This window comes from Puma concolor, chromosome C1 (genome assembly GCF_028749965.1).
Source record: "Puma concolor isolate L17-30 chromosome C1, mPumCon1.1.hap2, whole genome shotgun sequence".
Taxonomy (NCBI): Eukaryota; Metazoa; Chordata; class Mammalia; order Carnivora; family Felidae; genus Puma; species Puma concolor.
Window position 1 is genome coordinate 30802685 of NC_141674.1, and position 13583 is coordinate 30816267.

Here is a 13583-nt window from a genome sequence, read left to right on the forward strand (position 1 = left end):
TACTTGTATAACTAGTAAGTGGGGAGGGTTTTAACATTTTCTTAGAAGATCCAGAACTTACAGAAAAAAATTTTTTTTATTTTAATTTTTATTTATTTTGAGAGAGAGAGAGACAGCACAAGAAGGGGAGGGGCAGAAAGAGGGAAGGAGAGAGAGAATCTTAAGTAGGCTCTGCACTACCAACACAGAGCCTGATGCAGGACTTGAACTCACAAACTGAGATCATGACCTGAGCCAAAATCAAGAGTCAGGCATTTAACCGACTAAGGCACCCAGGCACCCCACAGAAAAATTTTAAAGATGAACATCCAGAAGAAAGAGACAGTGGTGTTTGGGTAAATGTTTCTTTTATTTATTTATTTTTTTAATGCTTATTTACTTATTTTTGAGAGAGAGAGAGAGAGCAGGGGAGGCGCAGAGAGAGAGAGGGAGACAGAGGATCCAAAGAGGGCTCTGTGCTGACAACAGAAAGCCTGATGTGGAGCTCGAACTCATGAACCATGAGATTGTGACCTGAGCTGAAGTCAGATGCTTAACTGACTGAGCCACCCAGGCGCACCAAGGGTAAATGTTTCTTTTAAATATCAGAAAGAAAAGTCTTCTGAATCTGAGGGAGAAATTTTTTAAACATATTAATAATTACTAGTAATATAAATGTTGAATTAAAAAGTACCCCAATTTTATTAGAAGCTAAAGGCACCCACCTTCTGTGGCCCTTGTACCATTCAGAATGGCAAGCATGTTCGGCCAAAGTTCATGGTTTGTATCAGTCAGGGTTGGAACAAATAAGCGGAAACAGTATGAATAATATAGAAAAAGGAATTCATCAAGGGATTAGAGTTTATGCAACTGTAGGGTTTCCTTAAGGTTGAGGAACCTCAACCTTAAGGTTGAGGGGGGTGGCTTCTCTCAGTTCCTCAATGTCTGGGAAAATCTGACACTGAGGGCTAACATCATCTGGAACCATCTTCACACATACATCAGGTGCTTGATCCTGGTGTCAGTGGGGACCTCAGCTGGGGCTGTTGTTGTGTAGACATGAGACTGAGATCTGGCCAACAAAATATGAGTGGAAGTGATACTATCTCTTCTAGGTCTGGCCCATACAAACTTCTCGTATGATCCTTTCTCTTTTCCATCTGTCAGCTGAATGCACAGGACTTCAAAGACCTAGAAGAAGGTAAACCCAAAGGTGAAAGAAGTCTGGGATTCTGAGGGACTGTGTAGAGCAAAGCCCTCAAAGCCCTGAACCGGACTGTGACATGAATGAGAGATTACTTCCTATTAAGCCATCTACAGTTAGGAGCTGTGTGTTACAGCAGCTAACATTCATTACCCTGACTAATAACCATCTCTGTTCATTTACTAGTTACAGACGACCAGAGGCTTTCATCTGGTGAGATCCGGTGAGCTGTAAACATCTCTAGTGGTTGAGGTCGGCGTCCCCACTATTTCAAGAGCCCTTGGCACGGTCACCGTGTCAAGGGATGGTCTCGTAACTCCTATCAGCTAACACGTGTTTGAAGGAATTTTGATGATCTCATATGCCTCTTTCGGACAATGGTCACAACTCATGAGTTTGTTTTGTTGGTGCTTTGTTAGGGAAAAGGGCAATCTCCATTGTCTTCCATCGCTAAGTTTATAAAAGAGCTGATATCTGGATCTCTTTTGCGCCCATGAACATGGAGAAGTGTTCACCTCCCATCTAAAGGCAGTCCAGGGTACAAATGTCTTCCCCCTTACCGAATCCAACAGTAATTCTATGGTGTTACCCCTCTTAATCCCCTCAATAAGGCAGTTGAACAAACTCCTCCTTGAAACACTTTCTTCATTTGCCTCCTATAACACACCTTTCCTATAACTTGCTGGCTTCACCACGGCTCCTTCTGCAGGCTCTTCAGTGGCATACTAATAGGCATCTGAAATCAAACAAGCCCAATTAGAAACTCTTGATTAACTCCTCCAGATCCAGGGCGCCCACACACATCCACATGTCAATCCATAGCACCACTCTGCACCTAGTGGTCAGGCTGGTCACCCAGGAATCATGCTTTTTGCCTCCGTCTCACACCCCCAAACTCTAATCAATCAACAAATCCTACCAACTCCAGCTTCAAAAGATATACACCAGGATCAATCGACTTCTCACCGTTTCTGCTTTTACTATTCTACTTCCAACCACCGTCATCTTTTGTCTGGAAGACAGAAAAGCCTTGGAATTGGTTTACCTCCTCCGCCCTTCTTTCCACATTGTTTATTCTCCACAAAGAAACCAGAAAGATCTTTAGAAGCAAAAACCATCCTTTCAATTCCTTAAACATACTAAATTCTTTCCTACCTCAGGGCCTTTGCACTTGTGGGTCTCTTTTCCAGGAGCATCCTTCTCATTGAATGGCTATTTCTCATGCTTCAGGTCCAAAACTGCATGTCATATCCCCAGAGAGCACTTATCACCCTGTATGAATTAAGTTCTCCCTCTTGCTGTGCTCTGTCACGGCACCCTGTTTATTTTTCAGTAGGACTCGTAACTATATTTCTGTTTACATGTTTATACTGTTGAATCGTCAACCTTCATGAGGTGATAATCTCCATAAGGGCATGTGCTACGGACTGAATTGTGTCCCCTCCCACCAAAATTCATAAGTTGCTCTAACCCCCAGTGTATTTGGAGATATATAGTCTTTAGGAGGTAATTAAGATTAAATGAAGGATGGGGTGCAAATCTAATAGGATTGATGGCGTTAGAAGGGAAAGATCTCTCTCTCTCTCAATCTCTGTCTCTCTCAGGACATCTGGATGGCTCAGTCGGCTAAACATCTGACTTCAGCTCAGGTCATGATCTCATGCCTTCTAAGTTCAAGCTCTGCATTGGGGTCTGTGCTGACAGCTTTCTCCCCGCTTCCTCCACACCAAGCATACCTACAGAGAAAAGGCCATGGAAGGACATAGTGAGAAGGTGACTGTCTACAAGCCAGGAAGAGGGCCATCGCTGGGAACTGAATCGGCTGGACCTTTAATCTTAGATTTCCAGGCTCCAGAACTGTGAGAAAATACATTTCTGTTGAAGCCACCCAGTCTGTGGTGTTTTGTTATGGCGGCCCCAGCTGAATAGGACAGGAGGGTTAAAGAACCTGTTTGTTTCCATTTTTTTTATCGCTCACACTGAGCTTAGTGACTGGTACATGGTAGGCACGGGAAAATTATTTCCTGAATAAATGAATGGACTCCACACAAGCTACTTGTACAACTGCTTCAGCTATATATACCACCCTTGTGCCGATCCTCAAACTCCCTAAATATTAGGCCCATGTTACGGGAATTTAAAGAACAGCTTTTCCTTTCCCCTGCCCCTTTACTGATTACTGGAAACATCACTGATAGCTTACTGCCCACTTCCCCCTCGTTAAGACACTCTACCCAGAACTTAACTAATCAAGACTGGCCCACAAGATGAAACCCGTGTGCCTCCCCTGGACTAACTGTAACCAGCTCTGGTGAGAAAACGAGGCCCGTCCACTTGGCCCTCGCTCAGGGCTGGGTTAATGGGTAACCGGGTTTGGGTTTTTCCGGGCTCCTTCCTGTTTTCTGTGGAAACGGTGATCTGCAGTGTGAGGACACGGCGCAGAGAACAGCCTGGAAGAGGTGTGGGTATTACCCGCCTGCCCCGGGTGGGACTGGCGTGGGGAGCTACAGCAGGCTCCAGGACATAGCCCACGGTGAGGTGCTGAGGGGAGCACACAGGCCCGAGTCCCAGGCAGAGCACTGCTGGCCTCCCTGTGTGGTCGAGGGCCAGGCGGCTCCAAGCTCTGAGCTTCTCAGCCCAAGCCCCCGAAGTCCAGAGGCAGGCGCCCAACAGCCAAATCTCTAAGAGGCACCTGTCCACTCTCTCCATTAGGTCCCCCAAGCTTTCACCTCCTCACCATCCCCCTGCTCTGCCCTTGCCCCGCAGCCCATTCTCCTTACAGCAGCCCCAGCAGCTTTGAACATGCAAGGATGAGGTCACCCTTTTGCTCAGCACCCTCTGTGACTTCCTCCCCCATGAAAGCCCACAGCCCTCCCCATGGCCACACGGCCCCACATCGTCAGCTCCCCACCCCACGCCTCACCCCAGGCCCATTGCACAGAACTCTCCCTGTCGCCGCCCTCTTGTGCTACCCTGGCCTGCATTAGTCTGATTATTTCAGAGAAACAGAACCAATAGGATGCACATTATGTATTTGGAGAGAGATTCGTTTTAAGGAATTGGCTCCGATCGCATGGGGGCAGGAAGTCTGAAATCTACAGGGCAGGCCAGCAGGATGGAAATTCAGGCAAGAGTTGATGTAGTCTAGAGTCCGAAGGCTGGAGCAGAATTTCTGTGTTACAGTGTGGGGGCAGAACGGCCTTCTCCCTCAGGAGGACCTCAGTCTTTGTTCTTAAGGCCTCTACTGATTGCATGAGGCCCACCCACATCATAGAGGGTAACCTGCTTTACTCAAAGTCCGCCGACTGAAATAGCGATCACATCCAGAAAGTGCCTTCACAGCAACAGCGAGAAGGTGTTTGACCAAAGAACTGGGCACCACGGCCTAGCCAAGTTGACACATAAAATTAACATCACGGCGACTCTGCCATTCTTTGAAGGCGGGCACCTTCCTGTCTCGGGACCTTCACCCTCACTCTTCTCTCTGCCCGAATGTTCTGCTCCAGGATATCCACCACGACTCCTGGATATCCAGAAGTTCCTCCCTCCTTTTCTATGGTTTTTGCTGGATGTCATTTAGTGACACCTCCTCTGACAGCCCAGTGCTCCCAGGCTCCTGTGCTGGCTTCCCTGTATGGAGGTCTCAGGTGAGGCTTGTCTCTAAGGCATAGCTTTCTACTAGCACAATCTCACTGTGAACAATTTTGTTGCTCTGGACTAGAAACTCCTTAATAAAAGGACCTTATCTAACTTGGACAGTGGCCAGTGCTTTGGCTGTAATCTCTCTGCTTCAAACCCCACCCCTCTTCTATACTGGGCTTTGTGAGGCTGGAGCTGGGACTCTGAGGCCCACGTTCTGCTTTGCTAGCTGGCTCCCTGTTGGGGTCTGCCAACGAGGCCACTACAGACTGCCCTAAGGGGACCTGGGGTTTGTTTAATCAGATGTGGTGGGACATGCACACACAGAAATGACTGTCATGAAGGAGGATGCTTAGTCACGGTCCCTAGAAACAGGAAGACAAGGCACACCATGCAGGGCCATGTGGGGGAAGCACCAGGGTGGGTCAGGAGGGAGAGGGAGTAAGGGGAAAATGTGGGAGGAGTATTGATTGATTGCAGTTTTCATTGGAAGGGATGGGCAAGGCAGGGTAAGTGGGTCTAGGATTGGCTAGTGTGAATAATTTCAGTGGGCTCTGGGGTATGGGGGCTGTCCTTAGTTGTCCTTCAGTTGGCCCTGAGGCAATTAGAGCAGGTGGATAGTAAATAGTGGCCCAGAGTGTGACAGCCCACTAGAGGACCTGGTTGGCGTTCAAGGCTCCAGACTCATGGTTGGTTTGCATATGAAAGGCATGGTCTAGGGCAAATTGTGTGCTATCTCTAAAGGCGGGTAAACTAGCCTGGAGAGGGGCAGTCCCTCCAGAGTCAGTAAGGCCCCAAGACACCAAAGCATCAAATAAAAGAAAATAAAAAGGCATGATTAATATAAGCATATCTCATTTTATTGTACTTCACTTTGTTGTGCTTCACAGATATTGTGGGGTTTTATTTTTGTTTTTTGTTTTTGTTTTGTTTGTTTTTTATTTTACAAATGTGGCAATTCTGCATCAACGAAATCTGCCCCATTTTTCCAACAGCATTTGCTCACTTCTCATCTCTGTGTCATATTTGGGTCATTCTCACAATATCTCAAAATTTTCATTATTATATTTGTGATGTATCTGTGATATATTATTATTATATTTGTGGTGGTGATCTGTGATCAGTGATTATGACTCCCTGAAAGGTAAATGATGGTTAGCATATTTTAGCAATGAGGTTTTTTTTTTTTCAGTTTATTTTGAGAGAGAGAAAGAGAGAGAGCATGCACACACACAAGCAGGGGAGGGGCAGAGAGAGAGGAGAGAGCGTGAGAATCCCAAGCAGGCTCCAAACTGTCAGTGCGGAGTCCGATGTGGAGCTTGAGCCCGTGAACTGTGAGATCATGACCTGAGCTGAAGTAGGACACAACCTACTGAGCAACTCCGGTGCCCCTAAACTAACTTTTATATACACTGGGAAGCCAAAAAAGTCCTTTCACTCGTTTTATTATGCTATTTGTTTTATTGCAGTGGTCTGGAACTGAGTCAGCACCGGGCCCAAGGTGTGCCTGTACAGGGAGGGAGTGTGCAAGGACAGGGGTGGAAGAAGAAACTCCCCTGCATTGTTGCCCTGTGAACTTCCCGTGGGCTCTCCTGATGGCTTCCACTCTCTGTATCACTCCAGCAACGCTTTGACTCCCTGGTAACAGCAGGGCCTCCCCGCAGCAGCAGCTGAGTCCAGTTTACAATTTCCTGTCACTTGCAGAGCCAGCCCCATTGTGCTGTCTCAGAGATACCAGCACCAGGGAGTCAGTGCCCTGTCCCCAAGAGGTCTGGGTCTCAGCCCCATGGAACCCTCTTCCGGATTCAGAGACACCAGCATCCTCCAAGTAGCGCCCAACCTTTTGAGGCCTGCGTTCCAGCTCTGCTGTGCTTTCCTCCAAACTTCCATGAGGTTCGATTACTCACACCTCTTCTCTGAGCTCCTTCAGCCCTGGGGGTGGTAGCTGCTTCCTGCAATTGCTACCTCTCGGTACCTTGATGGTTTTTTAACTGTTCCTTTAGTGACTTCATTAACAACTTTATAGTTAGCCATGATTTATATTCAGTTCTCTCTGTTCAAATAATTGGTGGGTTCTGTCTCCCGATTGGACTCCGGCTGACTGAGAAAATGTGCCAGAAGGGGATTTTTTTTTTTTTTTTGGCATTACTTTGGTTGTGTTTTTGGATAGAACTCAGTGCTAACCTTACCCACAGACAATGGCATGATAGCAATCTGTGGCATGCGAAGACTTCACAATTCAACAAACTATGACCCACAGTCAACTGACTATTGACTTTTGACTATTGACTATAGTCAAATGACTGTTGAAAATGCCAGTGGGGCACCTGGGTGGCTCCGTTGGTTAAGTGTCTGACTCCGGCTCAGGTCATGATTTCACGGTTCATGAGTTCAAGCCCAGCTTGGGCTCTGCGCTGACAGTGTGGAGCCTGCTTGGGATCCTCTCTCTGCCCCTCCCTCACCCTTTCTCTCTCTCTCAATAAACAAACAAACAAACTTTAAAAAAAGAGAAAATACCAGGGGATAAAGTGGCTGTTTCACTTGGTCATTACAGCAGTAATGACAACCACAAGGACCATGGTATAGGAAGAATATTTTTTTTTATGTTTATTCTTGAGAGAGAGAGACAGACAGATCATGAGCTGGGGAGGGGCAGAGAGAGAGAGACAGATCATGAGCTGGGGAGGGGCAGAGAGAGAGAGACAGATCATGAGCTGGGGAGGGGCAGAGAGAGAGAGAGACAGATCATGAGCTGGGGAGGGGCAGAGAGAGAGAGACAGATCATGAGCTGGGGAGGGGCAGAGAGAGAGAGAGACAGATCATGAGCTGGGGAGGGGCAGAGAGAGAGAGACAGATCATGAGCTGGGGAGGGGCAGAGAGAGAGAGACAGATCATGAGCTGGGGAGGGGCAGAGAGAGAGAGAGACAGATCATGAGCTGGGGAGGGGCAGAGAGAGAGAGACAGATCATGAGCTGGGGAGGGGCAGAGAGAGAGAGACAGATCATGAGCTGGGGAGGGGCAGAGAGAGAGAGACAGATCATGAGCTGGGGAGGGGCAGAGAGAGAGAGAGACAGATCATGAGCTGGGGAGGGGCAGAGAGAGAGAGACAGATCATGAGCTGGGGAGGGGCAGAGAGAGAGAGACAGATCATGAGCTGGGGAGGGGCAGAGAGAGAGAGACAGATCATGAGCTGGGGAGGGGCAGAGAGAGAGAGACAGATCATGAGCTGGGGAGGGGCAGAGAGAGAGAGAGACAGATCATGAGCTGGGGAGGGGCAGAGAGAGAGAGACAGATCATGAGCTGGGGAGGGGCAGAGAGAGAGGGAGAGACAGAATCTGAAGCAAGCTCCAGGCTCCAAGCTGTCAGCACAGAGCCTGACACCAGGCTCGAACTCATGAGCTGTGAGATCATGGCCCAAGCCTAAGTCAGATTCCCAACTAACTGAGTCACCCAGGCGTTGCAGAAGAATTCTTTTGAATGCACCAGAGTGCTTATAGAAAGAAGATGATGAGTTCACATGAATCTTCAGCTGGAATTATGACTGCATTTAAGGAGTAATTAACATATCTTAAAAATGGATGTGTGAATGTCTCAAAAATGGATACAACCATTACTGCAACTTTGCATCTCCTCATTTGGGGGAGAAGATTAGATGTCTCCATTTGTATGAAGGACAGTTTTATTTTGTTAGGTAGAAAGAGTTGTTTTCATTGTCTTATAGGAAGCTCAAATACATGAAGATGTGTGTGTAGGGATGCTGAATAGCCAAAGGGAGGGATGGCGCCATTCATTAAGCTGTTGTCTATTAACTCCAACTCACCCTTCCATACTCTGCCCTGCGATGCTGGGGCAGGGACCCTGCCAACCACATCTCTGCTTTGTCGAAAGCAGGCTCCCTATGGGCTTTGTCAGTAGGTGATACGAGGGATAGCAAGGTTGAAGGAAGAAGGAACTGGCTTCTTCTCCTGCGTAGCCCAACCTTTATTATCCAGCAAACTTCTTTACCACAGCCACAGCAGATCCCGTGGGGCTTGTGAATCCAGTTTTTGGTTTTCCCAACATTTGGACACTAGCCTTATTGTGTTTCACTCAGAAACCCCAACCACAGCTGACCGTACCCCTACTCAGAGATCTGAGTTTCAGCTCTGCCTGGCCTCTCCACTAAGCTTGAGTTTTAAACCTTCCCTTTGCTCTCCTGGTCCCGATGGTGGTATTGCTTCCAATAATTGCTTCCTCCCAGATACCTTCTTCTGTTCGTGCCCTGTCAGCTAAACGGTTAATAACTTCATACCTCGGTGACAGTCCTTTAGATGAAATTCTCTCTGCTCAAAGAGTGTGGTTTCTGTATCCTGATCAGACCCTTCCCAATATACATACCTTAGAATGTAGCACTGAAAAAAAATTTGTTGACTAGCAATAACACTTATTGGGTTCTTACGACCTCAGGCTTTGTTCTAAGTGCCCTACAGGCATTATCTCATTTCATCATCAAAGTAATCTTATAGATAGGAACTATTAGCGCTAATAAAAGGAAAAATCAATACTGTTACGTAGTGAGTATTAAATGTAATGTACTGCCAGGTAAAGCAGGGCCACTTGATCCAATACGGAAGTTAGGCCATGGGAGGGGCACCTGGGTGGCTCAGTTGGTGAAACGTCCAACTCTTAATTTTGGCTCAGGTCATGGTCTCACAGTTGGTAGGATCCAGCCCTGTGTTGGGCTCTGCACTGACAGTGTGGAGCCTGCTTGGGATTCTCTCTTCCCCTCTCTCTCTGCCCCTCCCCTGCTCGAGTGCACTCTCTCTCTCTCTCAAAACAAACAAACAAACAAACAAACAAACAAAAGAAGTTAGGCCATGTGAGATTGTATCTTCAGATGAAGTGTTAGCAAACAACTCAGGAAGCAGGAAAGGTTTACTTTGAGGTAGACAATGTACAAGGGCTAAACAGGCCCTGTGAAAACTGACTCCATTCAAAGGCAAAGGTGAGCTTCTAAGGGCAACAGCCCGTTTCAGAAGGAAAAGTGATTGGTTGGTTCAAGTAAGTCTTTAGCTTGTCAGCACAAGATTGTTTGGTGTGGAATGGACCTGAGCCCCCATTCCATTTGTGACTTGTTGGAACTTTACTGACCCAAAAAGTCATCGGGTTGAGTCCAAATAGGACAGTTGAGACACAGATCACACGTATGGCAGGCTCATCACCAGGCTCTTCGTTTTGCTGATTCTGATTACTTCTCCCAGAAGCAGTTGCTTTGAGCCCTGACCAACGCCTTCTTGCCTTTTACTAGCAATATAGTCTCAGAGACATGCAGCAGGTAAGCCTATCTGCAGACGCTCAAGACTTAGCAAACATTTCCTTATCATCTCATTTCTACCACGAGGAACCCGAGCTACAGAGCAGTTTAGTAGCCTCCCCTTGGTCACGCAGCTAGTCAGTGAGAGAGCCAGACATTGGTAGGTAAGTCAGTGGCTTATTTTTCACAGGAATCAATTTCCTGATGCCATTTTCCCCTGCAGGTGCTCATGTGGACCAAGCCTTCCTGGTCAGGCAGGTTGACCTCAGAATTGATACATTTAACCACTTTGTTCTACTGCTTCTAAGGAGGAGAGAGAGGGAAAGAGTGGGAGAGAGGAAGAAAGAAACCAAGAATATAGTATTGTTAAGAGCATGGACTCTAGTGCTAAATAGATCTACGTTAAAATCCCAGATTTGACTTACACCACTTACAACTTTCATGAACTAATTAAGTTACTTAGCTTTTCTAAGGCTCGGTTTTCTCATCTATAAAATGGGGAAAACAATACATACCTAAAATGGCACTCAGTTTAATCTCTTTCAGGTAATTTTTTTTAAGCATACCAATTTATGATCCATGACTGCCCCCTAGAGGTAAAATTAAAAATTTGCACTCTATAATTATGCTAAATACAATTCCTGGAAAGCTCTTTTCTTCCCAAACTGTCCAGCAAAAAAGCCAGTAGTGTCTGCAAATCAAATGGTCCAATAACCACTGGTTTGTGGTGTGTCTGATCTCCTTGAATTGCAATATCAGGCTTCTCCAAATGTAATCAGCAAGGCTTGTTGGGGCGCCTGGGGGGCTCAGTCGGTTAAGCGTCTGACTCTAGGTTTAGACTCAAGTCATGATCTTAGTTTCATGAGTTCAAACCCCGTGTCTGGCTCTGTGCTGGCAGCGTGGAGCCTGCTTGGGATTCTGTTTCTCCCTTCTCTCTGCCCCTCCCCTGCTCACGCTGCCTCTGTCTCTCTCAAAATAAATACATAAACAAAACAAAACGGAAGCAGCAAAGCTTGGCCAAGTTGGGTACTGCAGGGCACCAAGGCACCAGAGAAGTGTGACTCCCACGAAAAGTCAGTTACTCACTATCAACAGTAACAACAGCACACACAAGACATGAGGCAAACCCAGATATCTTTACAAATGAGTTTCTGACATTTCAAAGAAAAGGAAATTATCCCCACCATACACAAACTACTTCGAATAACAATAAAAGGAAGGAAGGAAAGGAGGAAAGCAGGGAGGGGCGAAGGGAAGGAGGAAGGAAGGAAAAGACACCTGGATGGCTCATTGTATTAAGTGGCAACTCTTGGTTTCGGCTCAGGTCATCATCTGGTGGTTCGTGAGTTCGAGCCCATCTCATGGTTTGTGAGTTGGGCTCCGTCCTAACAGTGCAGAGCCTGCTTGGGATTTTCTCTCTCTCTCTGCCCTTCCCACACACACTCGCTCACACTCTCTTTCAAAATAAATAAACTGAAAAAGAAAGAAAGAAAGAAAGAAAGAAAGAAAGAAAGAAAGAAAGAGAAGAAAGCTGACCAATTCATTTTATTAGGTTAAATTAAGTCCACAATCCTTTATCTTAAATTCTTTGGGGCTGGGGAGCTTAGAAAGATAGTGTAATATGTAAGTTGTGTATAACACCCCAGCAAAGTCTGAGCCAGCTCCCACAATCAAATATGTTAATATTTTTGCGGTATAACATACTAAGTGGGGTAAATAAATGCTATAAATCGGCTTGCATCAATTCAGATCCGGCTTTGCTGCCAACTGAGTTTGCTGAAAAAGTGCTCTCCCAAAAAAGACACCTATTGTTAGTTCTCAGAACTCTTTGAATTTTAGAATTGCAGGTAAAGATCATGGGCCTACTAAGGAATGAATGCCAAACAAACCTGGGATGCTAGTATGAGGAAAGAAAATTTAGCCCAAACTTGTTAATATATTTGCAAAACTCCTGAAGTAAAATGCTAGCATATAGAATCCAGCAGTGTATAAAACAAACAAACAAGCATATAGCATGAGTCTTTTCTCTCACATTCCTTGACATCTACTTTCAAAATATATCCAGAATCCCACCACTTTTCACCGCCTCCACGGCTATTCCCCCTGGTCCACGCCACCATCTCTCAACTGCATTTCTGTAACAGCCTGCTACCTGACCTCACTCGCCACAGAAGCCAGAACGGTGCCAGTGAAACATATCAGGTCTTGTCACTCCTCCAAGCAAACCGGGGGTGTCTTCCCATTTTATTCAGGATGAAAGTCAAGATTCTTACAATCACCTCCAAAGTGCCCACGTGATCTGACCTCCCGGCGGTCTTTCTGGCCTCACCTCCTGCTGCTCTCCCTCAGCTCACACCACTTGAGCCACAATGGCCTTGGAGTTCCTTGAATGGGAGGGGAGACAGGGAGATGTGAGAGCAAGCCACACGCTAAACACCACGGGCTCCCACTGCTCTTACCTGAAATTCACCAGTTTTTCACGAATAAACACTTCTCAATTTGTTATGTAGCTGAGACACAGGGGTGCAAGGCCAACTGTGCCAGGTATTAGAGACAAAGATCAAATATATATACATATATATGTGTGTGTGTGTATGTGTGTATATACATATAGTTTTTTTTTTTACATTTATTTATTTTTTGAGAGACATAGAGAGACAGAGCACAAGTTGGGGAGGGGCAGAGAGAGAAGGAGACGCAGAATCCGAAGCAGGCTCCAGGCTCTGAGCTGTCAGCACAGAGCCCGACATGGGGCTCAAACTCACAAACTGTGATATCATGACCTGAGCCGAAGTCGGATGCTCAACCGACTGAGCCACCCAGGCGCCCCTATATAGTTTTGTGGGTTTTTTTTCTAATTATACCACACCCACTTAAAGGATGCCTGGTCAGATTCTTCTTGAGAGTGACCTTGTTGGTCTGGAATAGTGACAGGTACCCGAGGAGATCCCATAATCAGATCTCACAGCCTCATTTCTACGATCACCTCCCTGGTTTGGCCTGAGACTGGTGAGGCCAATGGGCACAGGCCTTGGTGTCAAAGTGGGAGAGACAGACACACCTGACCACAGTTACAGGGTGTGGCCCAGTTGGCTTCTGGATTTGGCAGCTATGGCTTCTGTCTAAAGGGGCGGGGGCGGGTGTGAAGCTTAACAGGGACTGGTGGATGCCTCCAGATGGAGGAAAGAGAGAACCAGAAGAGCAGAGGCAGAGGCGGGGGAAAAGGGCATGTAGTAAGGGCCAGAACTGGTATGGAGGTTGGTGTTGACTTACGTCCAAGGCCCCTTGTCAAGGGCTCTAGGAGCCTTGTTAACTATCGGCAGCAGGGTTTAAGAAGGAGCTCTGGAGAGTTTAGATTTATTTTGAAGAAAGATCACCCTAGGAAAAAGCTGGAGGATGGAGTGGAGGTAAAAAGCCACCAACTCTGGGGCACCTGGGTGGTTCAATCGGTTAAGCAGTGGACTTCGG